This window comes from Loxodonta africana, chromosome 10, assembly GCF_030014295.1.
Source record: "Loxodonta africana isolate mLoxAfr1 chromosome 10, mLoxAfr1.hap2, whole genome shotgun sequence".
Classification (NCBI taxonomy): domain Eukaryota; kingdom Metazoa; phylum Chordata; class Mammalia; order Proboscidea; family Elephantidae; genus Loxodonta; species Loxodonta africana.
In genome coordinates this window covers 14980902-15002140 of record NC_087351.1, presented here as the reverse complement: position 1 = coordinate 15002140, position 21239 = coordinate 14980902, and positions in this window count along the sequence as shown.

Sequence of the window (21239 nt, the reverse complement as noted above, 5' to 3'; positions counted from 1 at the left end):
TAAATGCAATTGTTTTTCTTAATTTCATTTTTGCATTGTTCTTTGCTAGCATATAGAAATACAACATTTTTTCTCTCTTTATTGTGCTTTAAGTGAAAGTTTACAGTTCAAGTCAGTTTCTCATTAAAAAAAAAACTTACATTGTTATGTGACCCTAGTTGCACACACTCTTATTCTCCACCCTGTATTTCCCGTGTCCATTCAACCAGCTCCTGTCGCACTCTGCCTTCTCATTGTGCCTCTGGACAAGAGCTGCCCACATAGTCTCATGTGTCTATTTGAGCTTAGAAGCATATTCCTAACCAGTATCAATTTGTCTTATAGTCCAATCTAATCTTTGTCTGAAGCGTTGGCTTCAGGAATGCTTTTAGTTTTGGGCTAACAGAGAGTCCAGGGGCCATGTCCTCTGGGGTCCCTCCAGTCTCAGTCAGACAATTAAGTCTGGTCTTTTTACAAGAATTTGAGATCTGCAACCCATTTTTCTCCTGCTCCATCAGGGATTCTCTGTTGTGTTCCCTGTCAGGGCAGTCATTCGTGGTAGCTGGGCACCATCTACTTCTTCCAGTCTCAGGCTGATGGAGTCTCTGGTTTATGTGGTTGTTTCAGTGTCTTGGGCTCATATTTTCCTTGTATCTTTGGTGTTCTTCACTCTCCTTTGCTCCAGGTGGCTTGAGACCAATTGAGCATCTTAGATGGCTGCTTGCTCGCTTTTAAGACCCTAGACACCACTCACCAAAGTGGGATGCAGAACATTTTTTAATACACTTTGTTATGCCAATTGACCTAGATGTTTCCTGAAACCATGGTCCCCAGACCTGCACCCCTGCTGCTCTGTCCCTCGAAGTGTTTGGTTGTGTTCAGGAAACTTCTTAGCTTTTGGATTAGTCCAGTTGTGCTGACTTCGCTTATATTGTGTTGTCCTTCCCTTCGCCTAAAATAATTCTTGTCTACTATCTAGTTAGGGAATACCGCTTTCCTTCCCTCCCCACCCTTGCAACCATCAAAAATTCTCTTTATTAGTAAAAAGACCACCTACAGACTGGGAAAGAATTTTCACCTATGACATCTCCGACCAGTGCCTGATCTCTAAAATCTATATGATTCTGTCAGAACTCAACCACAGAAAGACAAACAACCCAATCAAGAAGTGGGCAAAGGATATAAACACACACTTCACTAAAGAAGATATTCAGGCAGCTAACAGATACATGAGAAAATGCTCTCGATCATTAGTCATTAGAGAAATGCAAATTAAAACCACGATGAGATTCCATCTCACTCCAACAAGGCTGGCATTAATCCAAAAAACACAAAATAATAAATGTTGGAGAGGCTGCGGAGAGATTGGAACTCTTATACACTGCTAGTGGGAATGTAAAATGGTACAACCACTTTGGAAATCTATCTGGCGTTATCTTAAACAGTTAGAAATAGAACTACCATACAACCCAGAAATCCCACTCCTCGGAATATACCCTAGAGAAATAAGAGCCTTCACGCAAACAAATATATGCACACCCATGTTTATTGCAGCACTGTTTACAATAGCAAAAAGCTGGAAGCAACCAAGGTGTCCATCAACGGATGAATGGGTAAATAAATTGTGGTATATTCACACAATGGAATACTATGCATCGATAAAGACCAGTGACGAATCTGTGAAACATTTCATAACATGGAGGAACCTGGAAGGCATTATGCTTAGCGAAATTAGAGGCAAAAGGACAAATATTGTATAAGACCACTATTATAAGATCTTGAGAAATAGTATAAACTGAGAAGAACACATACTTTTGTGGTTATGAGGGGGGGAGGGAGGGAGGGTGGGAGAGGGTTTTTTACCGATTAGTTAGTAGATAAGAACTGCTTTAGGTGAAGGGAAGGACAACACTGAATACACAGAAGGTCAGCTCAACTGGACTGGACCAAAAGCAAAGAAGTTTCCGGGATAAACTGAATGCCTCAAAGGTCAGCAGAGCAAGGGCGGGGATTTGGGGACTATGGCTTAAGGGGACTTCTAAGTCAATTGGCAAAATAATACTATTATGAAAACATTCTGCATCCTACTTTGAAATGTGGCATCTGGGGTCTTAAATGCTAACAAGCGGCCATCTAAGATGCATCAATTGGTCTCAACCCACCTGGATCAAAGGAGAATGAAGAACACCAAGGTCACACGACAACTATGAGCCCAAGAGACAGAAAGGGCCACATGAACCAGAGACTTACATCATCCTGAGACCAGGAGACCTAGATGGTGTCCGGCCACAACTGATGACTGCTCTGACAGGGACCACAACAGAGAACCCCTGAGGGAGCAGGAGATCAGTGGGATGCAGACCCCAAATTCTCATAAAAAGACCAGACTTAATGGTCTGACTGAGACTAGAGGAGTCCCGGCGGTCATGGTCCCCAAACCTTCTGTTGGCCCAGGACAGGAACCATTCCCGAAGACAACTCATCAGACATGGAAGGGGCTGGACAATGGGTTGGAGAGAGATGCTGATGAAGAGTGAGCTACTTGTATCAAGTGGACGCTTGAGACTGTGTTGGCATCTCCTGTCTGGAGGGGAGATGGGAGGGTAGAGAGGGTTAGAAACTGGCAAAATTGTTATGAAAGGAGAGACTGAAAGGGCTGACTCATTAGGGGGAGAGTAAGTGGGAGTATGGAGTAAGGTGTATATAAGCTTATATGTGACAGACTGACTTGATTTGTAAACGTTCACTTAAAGCTCAATAAAAATTATTAAAAAAAAATTCTCTTTATTAGTTGTAATGGTTTTCTTATGGATTCTTTAGGATGTTGTATATATAGATACAATTGTGACATTTGCAGATAGGGATAGTTTTACTTCTTCCTTTCTAACTTGGATGCTTCTCATTTCTTTTTCTTGCTTAAATGCCCTTTGTCTTAGTTATCTAGTACTGCTGTAACAGAAATACCACAAGTGGGTGGCTTTAACTAATGGAAATGTGTTTTCTCACAGTTTAGGAGGCTAGAAGCCTGAATTCAGAACACTGGCTCTAGGGGAACGCTTTCCATATTGGTTCTGGCTTCCTGGTTTCTTGGAGATCTCCATGTATCTTGCCATCTCTCTTCCCCATCTCTGCCTCTCTTGCTTGCTTGTTTTAATCAAAAAAGGATTGATTCAAGACACACCATACACTAATCCTGTCTCATTAACATAACAAAGACAACTCATTCCCAAATGTGTTTATAACCACAGGCATAGAGGTTAGGATTTAAAACATATTTTGGGGGCATACAATTCAATCCATAACACTCTGCTAGAATTCGCAGCACAACATTGAATGAAATAGCAAAAGCCAGCTTCCTTGTCTTGTTTTGATCTTAGGGGGAAAAGTTTTATTAGTCTTTTACCATTACATGTGATGTTAAAAAAAAAAATTGTTAGCTGTGGGTTTTTCATAAATGCCTTTATCATGTTGAGGAAGTTCTTTTTTTGTTGTTTAATGATTAATATTTTTTACTGTTTCATCAAAGCGTTCTGTTTTTTTATTGTGCTTTGTGTGAAAGTTTACAGCTCAAGTTAATTTGTCATTAAAAAATGTATACACATGTTGTTTGGGGACATTAGTTGCAATCCCCAGGATGTGATAGCACCCCCTACCCCTTTCCACCCCAGGTTCCCTGTGTCCATTGGACCAGTTCCTGTACCTTCCTGCCTTCTCATCTTGCTTTTGAACAGGAGCTACCCAGTTGGTCTCATTCATATATCTAATTGAACTAAGAAGCACATTCCTCACGTGTATTATTTTTTGTTTTATACTCCTGTCTAATCTTTGTCTGAAGAGTGGGCTTCAGGAATGGTTTCAGTTCTGGGTTAACAGTGCATCCAAGGGCCATAGTTTTGAGGGTTCCTCCAGTCTCTGTCAGACCACTAAGTCTGGTCTTTTTATATGAATTTGAGTTCTGTTCTACATTTTTCTCCTGCTCTGTCCAGGACTCTCTGTTGTGTTCCCGGACAGGGCTGTCATTGGTGGTAGCTGGGCACTGTCTAGTTCTTCTTGTCTCCAGCTGGTGGAGTCTCTGGTACATTTGGTCCTTTAGACCTTTGGGCTAGTATTGTCCTTTTGTCTTTGGTTTTCTTCATTCTCCTCTGCTCCAAGTGGGATGGGACCAATTGATGTTTCTTAGATGGCTGCTCGCAAGTTTTTAAGACCCCGGATACCACTCACCAAAGTAGGATATAGAGCATTTTCTTCATAAACTGTTATACCAATTGATCTAGACATCTGCAGAAATCATGGTCCCCAGGCCCCAACCCCATCATGTTGAGGAAGTTCTAACTGCTTGTTTCTTGCCCTGCATTTCTGCCGGGACAGGGCTCTGACTTCTTTTCTACTCAGGCAGAAGATTTCTCCTTTCTGCCCCTTCTATTGTATATCTATCATGGATTTCTTTAGAATATCCATATAGAGAACCATGAATTTTGTTTCCAGGCACTTTGGGAGTGGATGTCACAGGCTCAGTAATACCCAATATGTAGGCTTTGAGCCGCACATATTGAGCTGTAATAAAGTGGGTGGGAAAAGAGCAGTTTTGTTTATATTCTTTAGTAGTGGTTCATAGTTGTTGTTTAGCACCTACTATATACCAAATGGAAACCCTGGTGGCGTAGTGGTTAAGAGTTTGGCTGCTAAATAAAAGGTCAGCAGTTCGAATCTACCAAGCACTCTTTGGAAACCCTATGAAGCAGTTCTACTATGTCCTATAGGGTCACTATGAGTCGGAATCAACTCAACAGCAACGGGTTTGGTTTGGTTTTATATACGAAATATTACTTCATGCTGAGATATAAGGGAGGAGTGACTGGGTCCTGCGTTGGTAAAGTGCACATAATGGAACGCACAAAATGCCAAGGGAGAAAGTGGAGACATGGCATAATTCTGTCTGACAGTGCCAGCACAGGTATCCCAAAGGAAGAGGCATTTAACAATAAATTAGAGTTTGTCCAGTAGAGACATAAAAGAAGGATGCCAGATAGAAAGTCAATGTGAGAGAAGGCAGAGGAAGAGACACCAAAAGAGAGAGGCTTTGGGGACATGTGGCCCTCATCACGTGTGTATGACCATTATTGATAAAACCATTACATGGCTTTAGTATTACAACAGACTGTAAGGCATAGATAGGAAAATCCTGGATGACACAGGATCCTCATGGATCTGAGTATCTGCTCAATTTTTGTGAAAACCCTATCTCCATGTCTCATGAGCCAGCCAACTCCTCTTACCACTGAGACCCTCCTTAACTCAGAAGCTTTGGGCTCCTAGGATGGAGAACAATCAGATGCCCAGTAAAACTTATTAATACCACAGGAATAACCAACTATGTTCTAGGTTTACACTAAGCTCTGGGCATATTAAATGGTGAACAAAATAGATACGATCCCTATCCTCATGGAATATACAGACTGTAGTGTACAGCACAAAATGGGGAAATCCAGTAAATAGTTAACATATAGTGAGATAAATGTTCTCTGTGATGGGAAGAGGGAGTAGAGGCTACCTCCACACCTAGTCAGGTGCCTTCCAGGGTTCTGAATAGGAACATGAGCCTTTGCCTATTTTCCACCTCAGCTCTTCCGTTCTGTGTTCTTTCCCTTTCTAGCCCTGTCCACTCTATTCCCATTTTTTTAGTCAGCTTCAGAGGTTCTTGATCTAGGGAGATGGATGAGCTTGAGATGGTCCCTGGGTCTCTTGAAATTGTATGCAAGATTTTGCGTTTGTGTTATTGTTCTGAGGCAAGTCTATAGATTTCATCAGATCCTTCAAAGCTTCATTGTCCAATACTAGCCACAAATGAATCAAAACTAAGTAAAATTTAAAATGCAGTTCCTCAGTTGAACTAGCCATATTTCAAATGTTCAGTATCCACTGGATTTAGTGACTACCGTATTGGATAGCTCAAATATAGATTTCCATCATTGCAGAGAGTTCTACTGGACAGCATTGCTCCAAAGGGTCTCTACTCAAAACAAGAGTTCCTAACTACAATGGCTCCACTAGTCTAGTGACACTTAAAAAATGGGGGTTGTGTGTGTGTGTGTGTGTGTGTGTGTGTGTGTGTATTCTTCTACCTTACACATAAAAGATGAGTAATCAGCCTCTACTGTGTCAGCCTAATGCTCGTATAGTTGCTAGGGCATTTGTAGAGAACCTGTGAAAATGTAGCTCCCCTTAAGGAGCTCAGGCCGAACCCATTGGTGTTTCCTATAGATTCCTATAGCTAATAGTTGGCTGTGCTTCAATGTGTTTTTCCCCCCTGTAAAATGGAATTCTTTTTAAAAATTTAATTCTTATTTTAGTCTGGCTCCCCTTACCCCCATTCTAGAGATAGCTACTATTAATAAAGTAGTCTGCTTCCTGACTTTTTTCCTATTCATGGATGCATAAATGTATATGTATTTTCTAATAAAAATGGAATCATGCCATGCCAATTGTTCTACAACTTGCTTTTGCTCTTTCTCTTTTTTAAATAGCCGCATTGTGCTCCACTGTGTGACCTCACCATCATACCCATCCCCTATTGGTGGAATTTTAGGCGTTTGGTATCTTTCATTATTGTAAATAAACAGTAGTGAACGTCCTTGTATTATATCCTTCCACACTTATACCACTGTTTCTGTAGAAAAAAAATTAAGTATAATTTTAAGTATAAATGCTGACCAATAGGTAATAGCAAACAGCCCTCCCAAAATATTATATCAATTTCCATCTCCCTCCAGCAGAGTGAGCGGCAGAGGCAGCTGAATGCAGTGACTGCAACAGCTGTTCAGGCAGCTGCCTTTCCAAGTTTGGCCTTGAATCCGACTGTGGCTTGGAACCAGGGGTTTTCTGGGATGTCTGCATCTCTCGATGGATGACCTAGATTTGCTTGGGTCAATCTTGCTCCCAACGGTGGTAGAGAACATGAGTTCACTGCAAATTTTATCAGGTTTTGGGTCACTGGTTCTCAGAACTGAGTGTCTTCTGGAACACAGGATTACAGAAAACCAAGGACGGAAGCAGAGCAGCCTGAGAAACGTGATGAGGTTTTTGATGAATAAGCTACTACAGTCAGCGGTGTCATCACCAAGGCACTCAGTCTGCTTAGAACACTGCCTTGCACGTGGGAAAGAATGTTGTCTATTATTATGATTATTGTTTTCTTCCCTTCCAAACCTTCTGTGTACTGTCTTCTTTCATCTGAAGTTTAACCATGTCTTCAAAACTGCATAATCTTCATCAGCTGTTAACCACATTAAACAGTTAAAACAGGAATTCCCTGGTAAAATTGAATATGCACGTAAACAATGATTCCACTTCTAGCTATACACCCTAGAGAAACATTTTCATGTGTATACCAGGAGATAAGGAGTCCCTGATGGTGTGAATGGTTAAGCCCTTGACTACTAGCTGAAATATTGGTGGTTAGAACGTACCCGGAGGTGTCTTGGAAGAAAGAACTGAGGATCTGATTCTAAAAGATCACAGCCAAGGAAACCCTATGGAGCATTTCTACTCTGCACACTTGGGGTCACTATGAGCCCGAGCTGACTCAATGGCAACTAACAACAACCAGGACATACGTATAAAATATTTAAAATATTTATAACAGCAAAAAACCAGAGACACCGGAAGTGTCCGTTAATTAGAGAATAGATACATAGTTACATATTCAAGCAATCGTATACTAAAAAGCAGTGAAAATGAATGAATTATACATATAAAACTCAATATTAAATGAAAGATATCACAGATGAATATATACAACATGATTCCACGTATATAAAATTCAAAAACAGACAAAACTAAACATTTTTTAGGGATACATACATACGTATTTGGTAAAGAAAGACAAAAGGGTGATTAACACAAAATTCAGGAAAGTGGTTACATTTGTAGGGGGAGATTGCCAGCAGAGAGGGCCACACAGGAAGCTTCAAAGGTGCTGGTAATTTTCTGTTTCTGAAGCTGGATTGTGCGTACATGGCATTGGTTTAATTATTGTTCTTTAAACTGTACATACATAATATATTATTCATTATTGTATCAGTGCATGTATAAAATCTATCAAAATAATAAACTTTTAAATAAAATACGTTGAAAGATTTTCTTTCTCTTTTTTTTTCCACCTTGGGTTATCTCTAAAATAGTGACTCTCCTTCTTTGTCCTCCTACTCCACGTCGGTGGTAGGAACCACTTTCAAGTGCCTAGGCCATGGGTCAGTTCACTAGGAATGCAAAGAGAACACCATGTGTCTTAATTATCTAGTGCTATTAAACAGAAATACCACAAGTGGATGGCTTTAACAAACAGAAATCTACTCTTTTACAGTCCAGGAGGCCAGAAGTCTGAATTTGGGGTTCCAGCTCCTGGGGAAGGCTTTCTCTCTCTGTTGGCTCTGGGGAAGGTTCTTGTCATCAGTCTTCCCCTGGTCTAGGAGCTTCTCAGAGCAGGGACCCTGGGTACAAAAGACACACTCTGCTCCCAGTGCTTCTTTCTTGGTGGTATGAGGTCCCCCTCCTCTCTGCTCCCTTCTCTCATTTGTATCTCAGAAGAGATTGACTCAAGGTGAAACCTCATTCTGTAGACTGCTTCCTATCTCATTAACATAACTGCCCCTAACCCTGCCTCCTTAACATCATAGAAGCTAGAATTTATAGCACATAGGAAAATTGTATCAGATCACAGAATGTTGGACAGCCACACAACACTGGGAATCATGGCCTAGCCAAGTTGACACACATTTTTGGGGGACACAATTCAGTGCATAACACCATGTCCCTGGTATTTTGGAGACTATAACGATAAAAACCCAAAACCAAACCCAGTACCATCGAGTCGATTCCAACTCATAGCGACCGTATAGGACAGAGTAGAACTGCCTCATAGAGTTTCCAAGGAGCACCTGGCAGATTCAAACTGCTGACCCTTCGGTTAGCAGCCGTAGCACTTAACCACTATGCCACCAGGGTTTCTGACTATAACGATAAGCAGTACATAATCATTTACAAATGTGACTAACCACTTTAATGTGCTTCAGCAGATTCAAAAACTGCTTATTTATCATAAAAGAATTGAGGGATTTAAAAGCAGTTCATGGCTTTGGTATTCTAGGCCTGGCATACTCTCAGATACCAAAAATAGTCCTTCACCTTGCATTTTCTAACACTTCATTGCTGTGGCATGTATCAAAGTTTTCAATAAACTTCAGAACTTCAAATAATTAATAAATTATGCAACTAATATAATTATTTTTTCTTGTAAACTTTCCAGCATTCCAAAAAGTGAACTCGTTGTGGCTAGGTGCTGTTGAGTCAGTTCCGACTCATAGTGACCCCGTGTACAACAGAAGGAAACACTGCCCAGTCCTGCAGCGTCCTCACAATCGTTGCTATGCTTGAGCCCATTGTTGCAGCCACTGTGTCAGTCCATCTCATTGAGGATATTCCTCTTTTTTCACTGACCCTCTGGTTTACCAAGCATAATGCCCTTTTCCAGGGACTGGTCCATCCTAATGACATGTCCAAAGTAAGTGAGACAAAGTCTCACCATCCTTGCTCCTAAGGAGCACTCCAGCTGTACTTCCAAGACAGATTTGTTCGTTCTTCTGGCAGTCCATGGTATATTCAATATTCTTTGCCAGCACCATAATTCAAATGCATCAATTCTTCTTCGGTCTTCCTTACTCATTTTCCAGCTTTCACATGCATATGAGGTGATTGAATATACCATGGCTTGCGTCAGGTGCACCTTCGCCTTCAAAGTGACACCTTTTTTTTTTTTTTTTAACACTTTAAAAAGGCCCTTTGCAAAAGATGGAAACAACCAAGGTGCCCATCAATAGATGAATGGATAAACAAATTATGGCATACTCACACAGTGGAATACTATGCAATGATAAAGAACAACGATGAATCTGTGAAACATAACGTGGAGGAATCTGGAAGGCATTACGCTGAGTGAAATTAGTTGTAAAAGGACAAATATTGTATAAGACTACTATCAGAAGAACTGAAGAAAAGGTTTAAACACAGAAGAAAACATTCTTTGATGGTTATGAGGGTGGGGAGGGAGGAGAGGGGTATTCGCTAATTAGGTAGTAGACTAAAAATTATTTTAGGTGAAGAGAAGGACAATACACAATACAGGGGAAGTCAGCACAACTGGACTAATCCAAAAGCTAAGAAGTTTCCTGAATACAGCCAAACAGTTCGAGGGACAGAGAAACAGGGGCGGAGGTTTGGGGACCATGGTTTCAAGAGACATCTAGGTCAATTAACATAACAAAGTCTATCAAGAAAACGTTCTGCATCCCACTTTGGTGAGTGGCATCTGGGGTCTTAAAAGCTAGCAAGTGGCCATCTAAGATGCATCAATTAGTCTTGACCCACCTGGAGCAAAGGAAAATGAAGAACACCAAAGACACAAGGAAAATACTAGCCTAAGAGAAAGAAAGGGCTGCATAAACCAGAGAGACCATCAGCCTGGGACCAGAAGAACTATATGGTTCCCGGCTACCACCAATGACCTCCCTGACAGGGAATACAACAGAAAGTCCCTGATGGAGCAGGAGAAAAGTGGGGTGTGGAACTCAAACTCTAGTAAAAAGACCAGATTGAATGGTCTGACTGAGACTGTAGGGACCACAGAGGTCGTGGTCCCCAGACTCCCTGTTAGCCCAAAACTAAAACCATTCTTGAAGCCAACTCTTCAGATAAAGATTAGATTGGATTATAAGACATATAAGACCTAAAATGATGCTGGTTAGGAGTGTGCTTCTTAGCTCAAATAGACACATGAGACTGTGTGGGCAGCTCCTGTCTGGAGGCCAGATGAGAAGGCAGAGAAGGACAGTTGCTGGTTGAATGGACACAGGAAATACACAGTGGAGAGGAGTGTGCTGTCATATTGTAGGGAGAGCAACTAGGGTTACATAACAACAGGTGTATAAGTTTTTGTATAAGAAACTGACTTGAATAGTAAATTTTCACTTAAAGCACAAATAAAAGAGGTCGTCTGCAGCAGATTTGCCCAATGCAATATGTCATTTTATTTATTTTTATTTATTTATTTTTAATTTCTTGACAGCTGCTTCCATGGATGTTGATTGCGGATACACGTAAAATGAAATTCTGATGACTTCAATCTTTTTTCCATTCATCATGATGTTGCTTATTGATCCAGTCATGAAGATTTTTTTTGCTTTATGTTGAGGTACAATTCATACTGAAGGCTATGGTCTTTGATCTTCATCAGTAAGTGCTTCAAGTCCTTTCACTTTCAGCAAGCAAGGTTGTGTCATCTGCATATCATAGGTTGTTAACAGGTCTTCCTCCACTCTTTTTTTTTTATTAGCTTTTATTGAGCTTCAAGTGAACGTTTACAGATCAAGTCAGTCTGTCACATACAAGTTTATATACATCTTACTCCTTACTCCCACTTGCTCTCCCCCTAATGCGTCAGCCCTTCCAGTCTCTCCTTTCGTGACAATTATGCCAGCTTCCAACTCTCTATCCTCCCATCCCCCCTCCAGACAGGAGATGCCAACACAGTCTCAAGCGTCCACCTGATATAATTAGCTCACTCTTCTTCAGCATCTCTCTCCTACCCACTGTCCAGTTCCTTTCATGTCTGATGAGTTATCTTCGGGAATGGTTCCTGTCCTGTGCCAACAGAAGGTTTGGGGACCATGCCCGCCAGGATTCCTCTAGTCACAGTCAGACCATTAAATATGGTCTTTTTATGAGAATTTGGGGTCTGCATCCCACTGATCTCCTGCTCCCTCAGGGGTTCTCTATCGTGCTCCCTGTCAGGGCAGTCATCGATTGTGGCGGGGCACCAACTAGTTCTTCTGGTCTCAGGATAATGTAGGTCTCTGGTTCAGGTGGCCCTTTCTGTCTCTTGGGCTCTTAGTTGTCGTGTAACTTTGGTGTTCTTCATTCTCCTTTGCTCCAGGTAGGTTGAGACCAATCGATGCATCTTAGATGGCCGCTTGTTAGCATTTAAGACCCCAGACGCCACATTTCAAAGTGGGATGCAGAATGTTTTCATAACAGAATTATTTTGCCAATTGACTTAGAAGTCCCCTTAGAGCATGGTTCCCAAACCCCCGCCCTTGCTCCGCTGACCTTTGAGGCATTCATTTTATCCCGGAAACTTCTTTGCTTTTGGTCCAGTCCAATTGGGCTGACCTTCCATGTATTGAGTGTTGTCCTTCCCTTCACCTAAAGCAGTTCTTATCTACTAATTAATCAGTAAAAAACCCTCTCCCTCCCTCCCTCCCTCCCCCCCTCGTAACCACAAAAGTATGTGTTCTTCCCAGTTTACACTATTTCTCAAGATCTTATAATAGTGGTCTTATACAATATTTGTCCTTTTGCCTCTGACTCATTTCGCTCAGCATAATGCCTTCCAGGTTCCTCCATGTTATGAAATGTTTCACAGATTCGTCACTGGTCTTTATCGATGCATAGTACTCCATTGTGTGAATATACCACAATTTATTTACCCATTCATCCGTTGATGGACACCTTGGTTGCTTCCAGCTTTTTGCTATTGTAAACAGTGCTGCAATAAACATGGATGTGCATATATCTGTTTGTGTGAAGGTTCTTGTTTCTCTAGGGCATATTCTGAGGAATGGGATTTCTGGGTTGTATGGTAGTTCTATTTCTAACTGTTTAAGATAATGCCAGATAGATTTCCAAAGTGGTTGTACCATTTTACATTCCCACCAGCAGTGTATAAGAGTTCCAATCTCTCCGCAGCCTCTCCAACATTTATTATTTTGTGTTTTTTGGATTAATGCCAGCCTTGTTGGAGTGAGATGGAATCTCATCGTAGTTTTAATTTGCATTTCTCTAATCGAGAACATTTTCTCCTGTGTCTGTTAGCTGCCTGAATATCTTCTTTAGTGAAGTGTGTGTTCATTTCCTTTGCCCACTTCTTGATTGGGTTGTTTGTCTTTTTGTGGTTGAGTTTTGACAGAATCATGTAGATTTTAGAGATCAGGTGCTGGTCGGAGATGTCATAGCTGAAAATTCTTTCCCAGTCTGTAGGTGGTCTTTTTACTCTTTTGGTGAAATCTTTAGATGAGCATAGGTGTTTGATTTTTAGGAGCTCCCAGTTATCTGGTTTCTCTTCGTCATTTTTGGTAATGTTTTGTATTCTGTTTATGCCTTGTATTAGGGCTCCTAACGTTGTCCCTATTTTTTCTTCTATGATCTTTATCGTTTTAGTCTTTATGTTTAGGTCTTTGATCCACTTGGAGTTAGTTTTTGTGCTTGGTGTGAGGTATGGGTCCTGTTTCATTTTTTTGCAAATGAATATCCAATTATGCCAGCACCATTTGTTAAAAAGACTATCTTTTCCCCAATTAACTGACACTGGGCCTTTGTCAAATATCAGCCGCTCATATGTGGTTGGATTTATATCTGGGTTCTCAATTCTGTTCCACTGGTCTATGTGCCTGTTGTTGTACCAGTACCAGGCTGTTTTGACTACTGTGGCTGTATAATAGGTTCTGAAATTAGGTAGAGTGAGGCCTCCCACTTTCTTCTTCTTTTTCAGTAATGCTTTGCTTATCCGAGGCTTCTTTCCCTTCCATATGAAGTTGGTGATTTGTTTCTCCATCACCTTAAAAAATGACATTGGAATTTGGATCGGAAGTGCATTGTATGTATAGATGGCTTTTGGTAGAATAGACATTTTTACTATGTTAAGTCTTCCTATCCATGAGCAAGGTATGTTTTTCCACTTAAGTAGGTCCTTTTTAATTTCTTGTAGTAGAGCTTTGTAGTTTTCTTTGTATAGGTCTTTTACATCCTTGGTAAGACTTATTCCTAAGTATTTTATCTTCTTGGGGTCTACTGTGAATGGTATTGATTTGGTTATTTCCTCTTCGATATTCTTTTTGTTGATGTAGAGGAATCCAAGTGATTTTTGTATGTTTATCTTATAACCTGAGACTCTGCCAAACTCTTCTATTAGTTTCAGTAGTTTTCTGGAGGATTCTTTAGGGTTTTCTGTATATAAGATCATGTCATCTGCAAATAGAGATAATTTTACTTCCTCCTTGCCAATCTGGATGCCCTTTAGTTCTTTGTCTAGCCTAATTGCCCTGGCTCTTCCTCCATTCTTGATGCCAAGTTCTTCTTCACATAGTCCAGCTTCTCTGATTATATGCTCAGCATGCAGATTGAATAAGTATGGTGAAAGAATACAACCCTGATGCACACTTTTCCTGATTTTAAACCACACAATAACCCCTTGTTGTGTTCAAATGAGTGCCTTTTGGTCTATGTACAGGTTCCTCATAAGGACAATCAAGTGTTCTTTGGAATTCTCTTCTTCGAAATGTTATCCGTAATTTGGTATGATCACACAGTCGAACGCCTTAGCATAATCAATAAAACACATGTAAACATTTTCCTGGTATTCACTACTTTCAGCCAAGATGCACCTGACATCGCCAATGATGTCTCTTGTTCCACATCCTCTCTTGAGTTTGGCTGAAATCTCTGGCAATTCCTTGTCGATATACTGCTGCAACCGTTTTTGAATTATCTTCAGTAAAATTTTACTTGCATGAGACATTAATGATACCGTTTGATAATTACTGCATTCTGTTGGATCAATTCTCTTTGGAATGGGTCCAAATATGGATCTCTTCCAGTCAGTTTACCAGGTTGGCCACGTAACCGTTTTGCAAATTTCTTGACATAGATGAGTTGGCCCTTCCCACGTTGCATCTGTTTGTTGCAACATCTCAACTGGTATTCCCTCAATTCCTGAAGCCTTGTTTTTTGCTAATGTTTTCAGTGCAGTTTGAACTTCTTCCTTCAGTACCATTGGTTCTTGATCATATGTTGCCTTCTGAAACGGTTGAAAGTTGACCAATTCTTTTTGGTACAGTGACTGTGTAATTCTTCCATCTTACATTTTGCCCATAGAATCCTTCAATATTTCAACTCTTAGGCTTGAAATTTTTCTTCAGTTATTTCAGCTTGAGAAGTATCAAGTGTGTTGTTCCCTTTTGGTTTTCAAACTTCAGGTCCTTGCATATTTCATTACAATAATTTACTTTGTCTTCTCGAGTCATCCATTGAAATTTTCTGTTCAGCTCTTTTACTTCATCATTTTCTCCATTCACTTTAGTTACTTGTCTTAGTCATCTAGTGCTGCTGCAACAGAAATACTACAAGGAGATGGTTTTAACAAAGAGAAATTTATTTTTTCACAGTATACCTCAGACTAGAAGTCAAAATTTAGGGCGTCAGCGCCAGAGAAAGGTTTCTCCCTGCATCAGCTCTGAAGGAAGGTCCTTCTCATCAATCTTCCCCTGGACTAGGAGCTTCTTCATGGAGGAACCCCAGGATGAAAGGATACACTCTTCACCCAGTGCTTCTTTCTTGGTGGTATGAGGTCCTCCCTCTCCACTCGATCCCCTTTCCTTTTATCTCTTGTAAGATAAAAGATGGTGCAGGCCACACCCCGGGGAAACTCCCTTTACATTGGATCGGGGACCTTAGTAAGGGTGTTACAATCCCACCCTATTCCTCTTTAACATGACAAAATGGAGGACAACTACACACTACTGAGATTCATGGCCTAACCAAGTTGACACATATTTTGGGGGACATAGTTCAATCCATGACAGTACTCTACATTCAAGTGCAAGTTTCAGAGTCTCTTCTGACATCCATTTTGGTCTTTTCTTTCTTTTTAATGACTTTTTGCTTTCTTCATGTATGATGTACTTGATGTCATCTTACAACTCATCTGGTCTCTGGTCACCAGTATCCAGTGAGCCAAATCTATTCTTGAGATGGTCTCTAAATTCAGGTGGGATATACTCAAGGTCACTTTGGCTCTTGTGAACTTTTAAAAAATTTTCTTAAGCTTCACCTTGAACTTGCATATGAGCAATTGATAGTATGTTCTGCAGTCATCCCCTGGCCTTGCTCTGACTGATGATATTGAGCTTCTCCGTGGTCTCTTTCCACAGATGTAGTCGATTTGATTCTTGTATATTCCATCTGGTGAGGTCCACATGTATAGTCACCATTTATGTTGTTGAAAAAGATATTTCCAATGAACAGGTCATTGGTCGTGCAAAATTCTATCACGCAATCTCTGGTGTCCTTTCTGTCACCAAAATCATGTTTTCCAACTACTGATCCTTCTTCTTTGTTTCCCACCTTTGCATTCCAATCACCAGTAATTATCAATGCATCTTGATTGCAGGGTTGATCAATTTCAGATTACAAAAGTTGGTAAAAATCTTCAGTTTCCTCATCTTTGACATTAGTGGTTGGTATGTAAATTTAAATAATAGTCCTTAAAGCAGGTTAAAAATTTGAAAATGAAAGCTTTATATCTAAATGCTAAATCATCCAGAATCAGAATTGAGGCAAAATTGTAAGGATTAAGCATTTTATTGTCTCACATGTAGCAGTCTGCTCCTGTAAAGATTACAGCCTAGGAAACCCTATGGGGCAGTTCTACTCTGTCCTATAAGGTTGGTATGAGTTGGAAACAACTCAGCGGCAATGGGTAGCAGGTAAACATTTTAAAGTCCTGCATTCATGGACTGAAGTAAAGTCTGTCTCTGATACTTGCCAGATTATACCCAAAATGATTACTGATACTCATTGAAAGGTAAGTTGATTGGGAGCAATCCTTCCAGTGAGTATGCAGAAACAATCGTCAAGAAGTTATTTCAATTTTTTTTTAAAGCCAAAAAATTTTTCCTTAGACGTCAAGTTTCTGTGTTATTCAAAATTTAGAAATCAGATTCTAAATCCATAGCTATATTAGCTATCAATAGGAAGTTGATAATTGAGATGATTTGGACTTTTTTAATGGTCTGATTTAATTGCTGAGTATGCTGTCATAGTTTAGAACACATTCAGGCTTCATTTGTCCATCAGTAACATTTCTAGGCATTTACTGAAGGAATTTGACCTAGAATTGACAAATATACATCAAAACCTTCAGATAAGAAATACTTGAGAATCACTGCGAAAGCCAACGGGAGGAAAAAGTACTTAGAACCAATGACATTTCATTTAGCCCAAAGAGATATGAAACCATTCAAAAATGGAATCGTTGCTTCCATTTCAAGTCCATGGAATCACCAGTCATAGTCTCAGGTCTTGCTTTCATCCATAATTTTGCCCATTGGATTTGGGTTTGACTGAGTTTTACTTTGTTCTAGTAATTTTAAATGGAAATGAGACCATCTAGGGCATTGCTCCTCCTTGTCGTGAGAAGGAAAAGTATAACTGGTTGTTGTTTGTTAACTATCCATTGCTACTTTAACAGAGAAGGTAAAGTATGAAAAACACCATCAAGTGTTATTCCCCATTTTCCCTAGTCTATTGATGTTTAATGGATGTTTGCAGCTGTTTCTTCTCATTTTGAGTCATGCCACATCAGCAAATGAAGGTCTGGAACGCTTGACTCCAACCGCATCACTGAGGTCAATTTTAATTTGAGGAGGCAGGCCTTCCCCAGTTGTATTTTGAGTGCTTTCCAACTGAGGGGCTCATCTTCTTGCACTATGTCAGACAATGTTCTGCTGCTATTCATAAGGTTTTTGCTGGCCAATTTTTTCAGAATTAGACTGTCAGGTCCTTCTTCCTAGTCTGTCTTAATCTGGAAGCTCCGCTGAAACCTGTCCATCATGGGTCATCCTGCTGGTATTCGAAATACTGGTGGCATAGCATCCAGTATCACAACAATATGCAAGCCATCACAGTGTGACAAACTGCAAGAGATCCATATTTGTGCCCATTCCAAAGAAAGTTGATCTAACGGAACGCAGAAATTATCAAACAATATCATTAATATCACATGCAAGTAAAAATTTGCTGAAGATAATTCAAAAGTGATTGTAGCAGTACATTGGCAAAGAACTGCCAGAAATTCAAGCCGGATGCAGAAGCGGATACGGAATGAGGGACATCATGGCTGATGTCGGATGGATCTTGGCTGAAAACAGAGGGTACCAGAAAGATGTTTACTTGTGTTTTATTGACTATGCAAAGGCATTCGACTGTGTGGATCATAACAAATTATGGATAACAGTTCAAAGAATGGAAATTCCAGAACACTTAATTGTGCTTATGAGGAACCTGTACAAAGACTGATAGGCACTTGTTCGAATAGAATGAGGGAATACTGTGTGGTTTAAAATCAGGAAAGGTGTGCATCAGGGTTGTATCCTTTCACCATACTTATTCAAGCTGCATGCTGAGCAAATAATCCAAGAAGCTGGACTGTATGAAGAAGAACAAGGCATCAGGATTGGAGGAAGACTTATTAACAACCTGCGATATGCAGATGATACAACCTTGCTGGCTGAAAATTAGGAGGACTTGAAGCATTTGCTGATGGAGATAGAAGTCTACAGCCTTCAATATGGATCGATTGCACCTCAACATAAAGAAAACAAAAATCCTTATGACTGGATCAATAACCAACATTATGATAAACAGAAAATACTGAAGTTGTCAAGGATTTCATATTACTTGGACCTACAATCAACCACGATGGAGGTAGCAGTCAACAAATCAAACAATGTATTTCACTGAGCAAATGTGCTGCAAAAGACCTCTTTAAAGTGCTAAAAAGCAAAGATGTCACTTTGAGGACTAAGGTGTGCCTGACTCAAGCCATGGTTTTGTTTTCTTTTTATTGTACTTTAGATGAAGGTTTACAGAACAAACTAGCTTCTCATTAAACAGTTAGTGCACATATTGTTTTATAACATTGGTTAACAACCCCGCAACATGTCGACACTCACCCTTCTTGACCTTGGGTTCCCTATTACCAGCTTTCTTGTCCCTTCCTGCCTTCTACTCCTTGCTCCTGGGCTAGTGTGCCCCTTTAGTCTTGTTTTGTTTTAGGGACCTGTCTAATCTTTGGCTGAACCTCAGGAGTGTCTTCATTACAAAGCTAAAATGGTGTCCAGGGGCCATACTCTCAGGGTTTCTCCAGTCTCTGTCAGGTCAGTAAGTCTGGTTTTTTTTTTTGAGTTAGAATTTTGTTCTACATTTTTCTGCAGCTCTGTCCTGGACCCAAGCCATGATATTCTCTTTTTCTTTCTTTATTTATTGTTTCTTTAATTTACTTTAGATGAAGGTTTACAGAACAAACTAGTTTCTCATTAAAGAGTTAGTGTACATATTGTTTTATGACATTGGTTAACAACCCACGACATGTTAATACTCTCCCTTCTCAACCCAGGGTTCCCTATTACCAGTTTATCTGCCCCCTCCTGCCTTCTATTCCTTGCCCCAGGGCTGGTGTGCCCCTTTGGTCTCATTTTGTTTCATAGGCCTGTCCACTCTTTGGCTGAAGGGTGAACCTCAGGAGTAACTTCATTACTGAGCTGAAAGGGTGTCTGGGGCCATACTCTCAGGGTTTCTCCAGTCTCTGTTGGGCCAGCAAGTCTGGTCTTTCTTTTTGAACTAGAATTTTGTTCTATATTTTTCTTTGGGTCTGTCCAGGACCCTCTATTGTGATCCCTGTCAGAGCAGTCAGTGCTGGTAGCCAGGCACCATCTAGTTGTACTGGGCTCAGTCTGGTGGAGATCATGGTAGATGTGGTCCATCAGTCCCTTGGACTAATCTTTCCCTGATCTTTAGTTTTCTTCATTCTTCCTTGCTCCCAAAGGGGTGAGACCAATGGAGTATCTTAGATGGCCGCTCACAGACTTGTAAGACCCCAGACACTACTCACCAAAATAGAATGTAGAACAATTTCTTTATAAACTATGCTATGCCAATTGAGCTAGATGTTCCCTGAGACCATACAAGTGAAAGCTGTATGAAAAATAAGGAAGATGGAAGAATTTACGCCTTTGAATTATGGTGTTGGCGAAGAATATTGAATATACCATGGACTGCCAGAAGAACAAACAAATCTGTCTTGGAGCAAGTACAGCCAGAATGCTCTTTAGAGTCGAGGATGGCAAGACTTTGTCTCATATGCTTTGGACATGTTATCAGAGAGGAACCAATCCCTGGAGAAGGATATTGTGCTTGGTAAAGTAGAGGGTCATCGAAAAACAGGAAGACCTTCAACAAGATGAATTGACACAGTGTCTGCAACAACGCGTTCAAGCATAACATTTGTGAGGACTGGAGGATGGCGTGGGACTGGGCAGTGTTTCGTTCTGTTGTACACTGGGTTGCTATGAGTCAGAACCTACTCTTTGGCACCTAACAACAACAACACTGGCATTTAATTGTCCATTTTTTCTTTCTTAAGCAAGGTTACTATAGAACTGGATTTCAGTTTTTCCTGTATTGATCTTTAATATGAAAAAGTTATTTCATCTTCAGCTAAGTAGACATTCTCAGAACAGTTACGATAAGGTGGATGTTTGCACATGATAGCATGCATCTCACGACATGATTTGAGCAAAGAGAAATGTTTGGAATTGTGCTGCAGACTCAGAGAAGACTGCCTGGATTCACTCTTGTGCCTCTCCAGACTGTCATTGTCATGGATGTCTTCCCAGAGATGGTTCTCCACTGGGGCCACACCTCCCAATGGTAAGGAACAGACTGAACTCATTTCCGTCATTTCCTGCCTCTCAAAACCAGTCTTTTGATGTTTGGAGCTCAAGGTCTGGATTTTTTTTGTAAGGGTTAAAAAAAAAAAAAACCCTGCAGGCACACCACAATCTATTGTATTTAAATTCTACCTTCAGAGCCATGTCATTTAAGGGTTGTTGACACATAAGTGCCTGCATGGGCTACGAGCCATCACCAACTAAAACACTGCATAGTTCTGCCCAGAACACTTCATTCTCAAGAGAGGTTGGATCTTCCTGGTGCTAGACCAAGAGAATGAAGACCTGTAGTCCAGAATAGTACTTGTGAGGAACATCCCTGGTGTTGATTAAGAATGGTTTTCTTTCAATGAATCTGTGAAACATCTCATAACATGGAGGAATCTGGAAGGTATTATGCTGAGTGAAATTAGTCAGTTGCAAAAGGATGAATATTGTATGAGACCACTATTATAAGAACTCCAGAAAAAGTTTAAACACAGAAGAAAATATTCTTCGACAGTTACGAGGGTAGGGAGGAAAGGAGAGGAGTATTCACTAACTAGATAGTAGACAAGAATTATTTTAGGTGAAGGGAAGGACAACACACAATACAGAGGATGTCAGCACAACTGGACTAAACCAAAAGCAAAGAAGTTTCCTGAA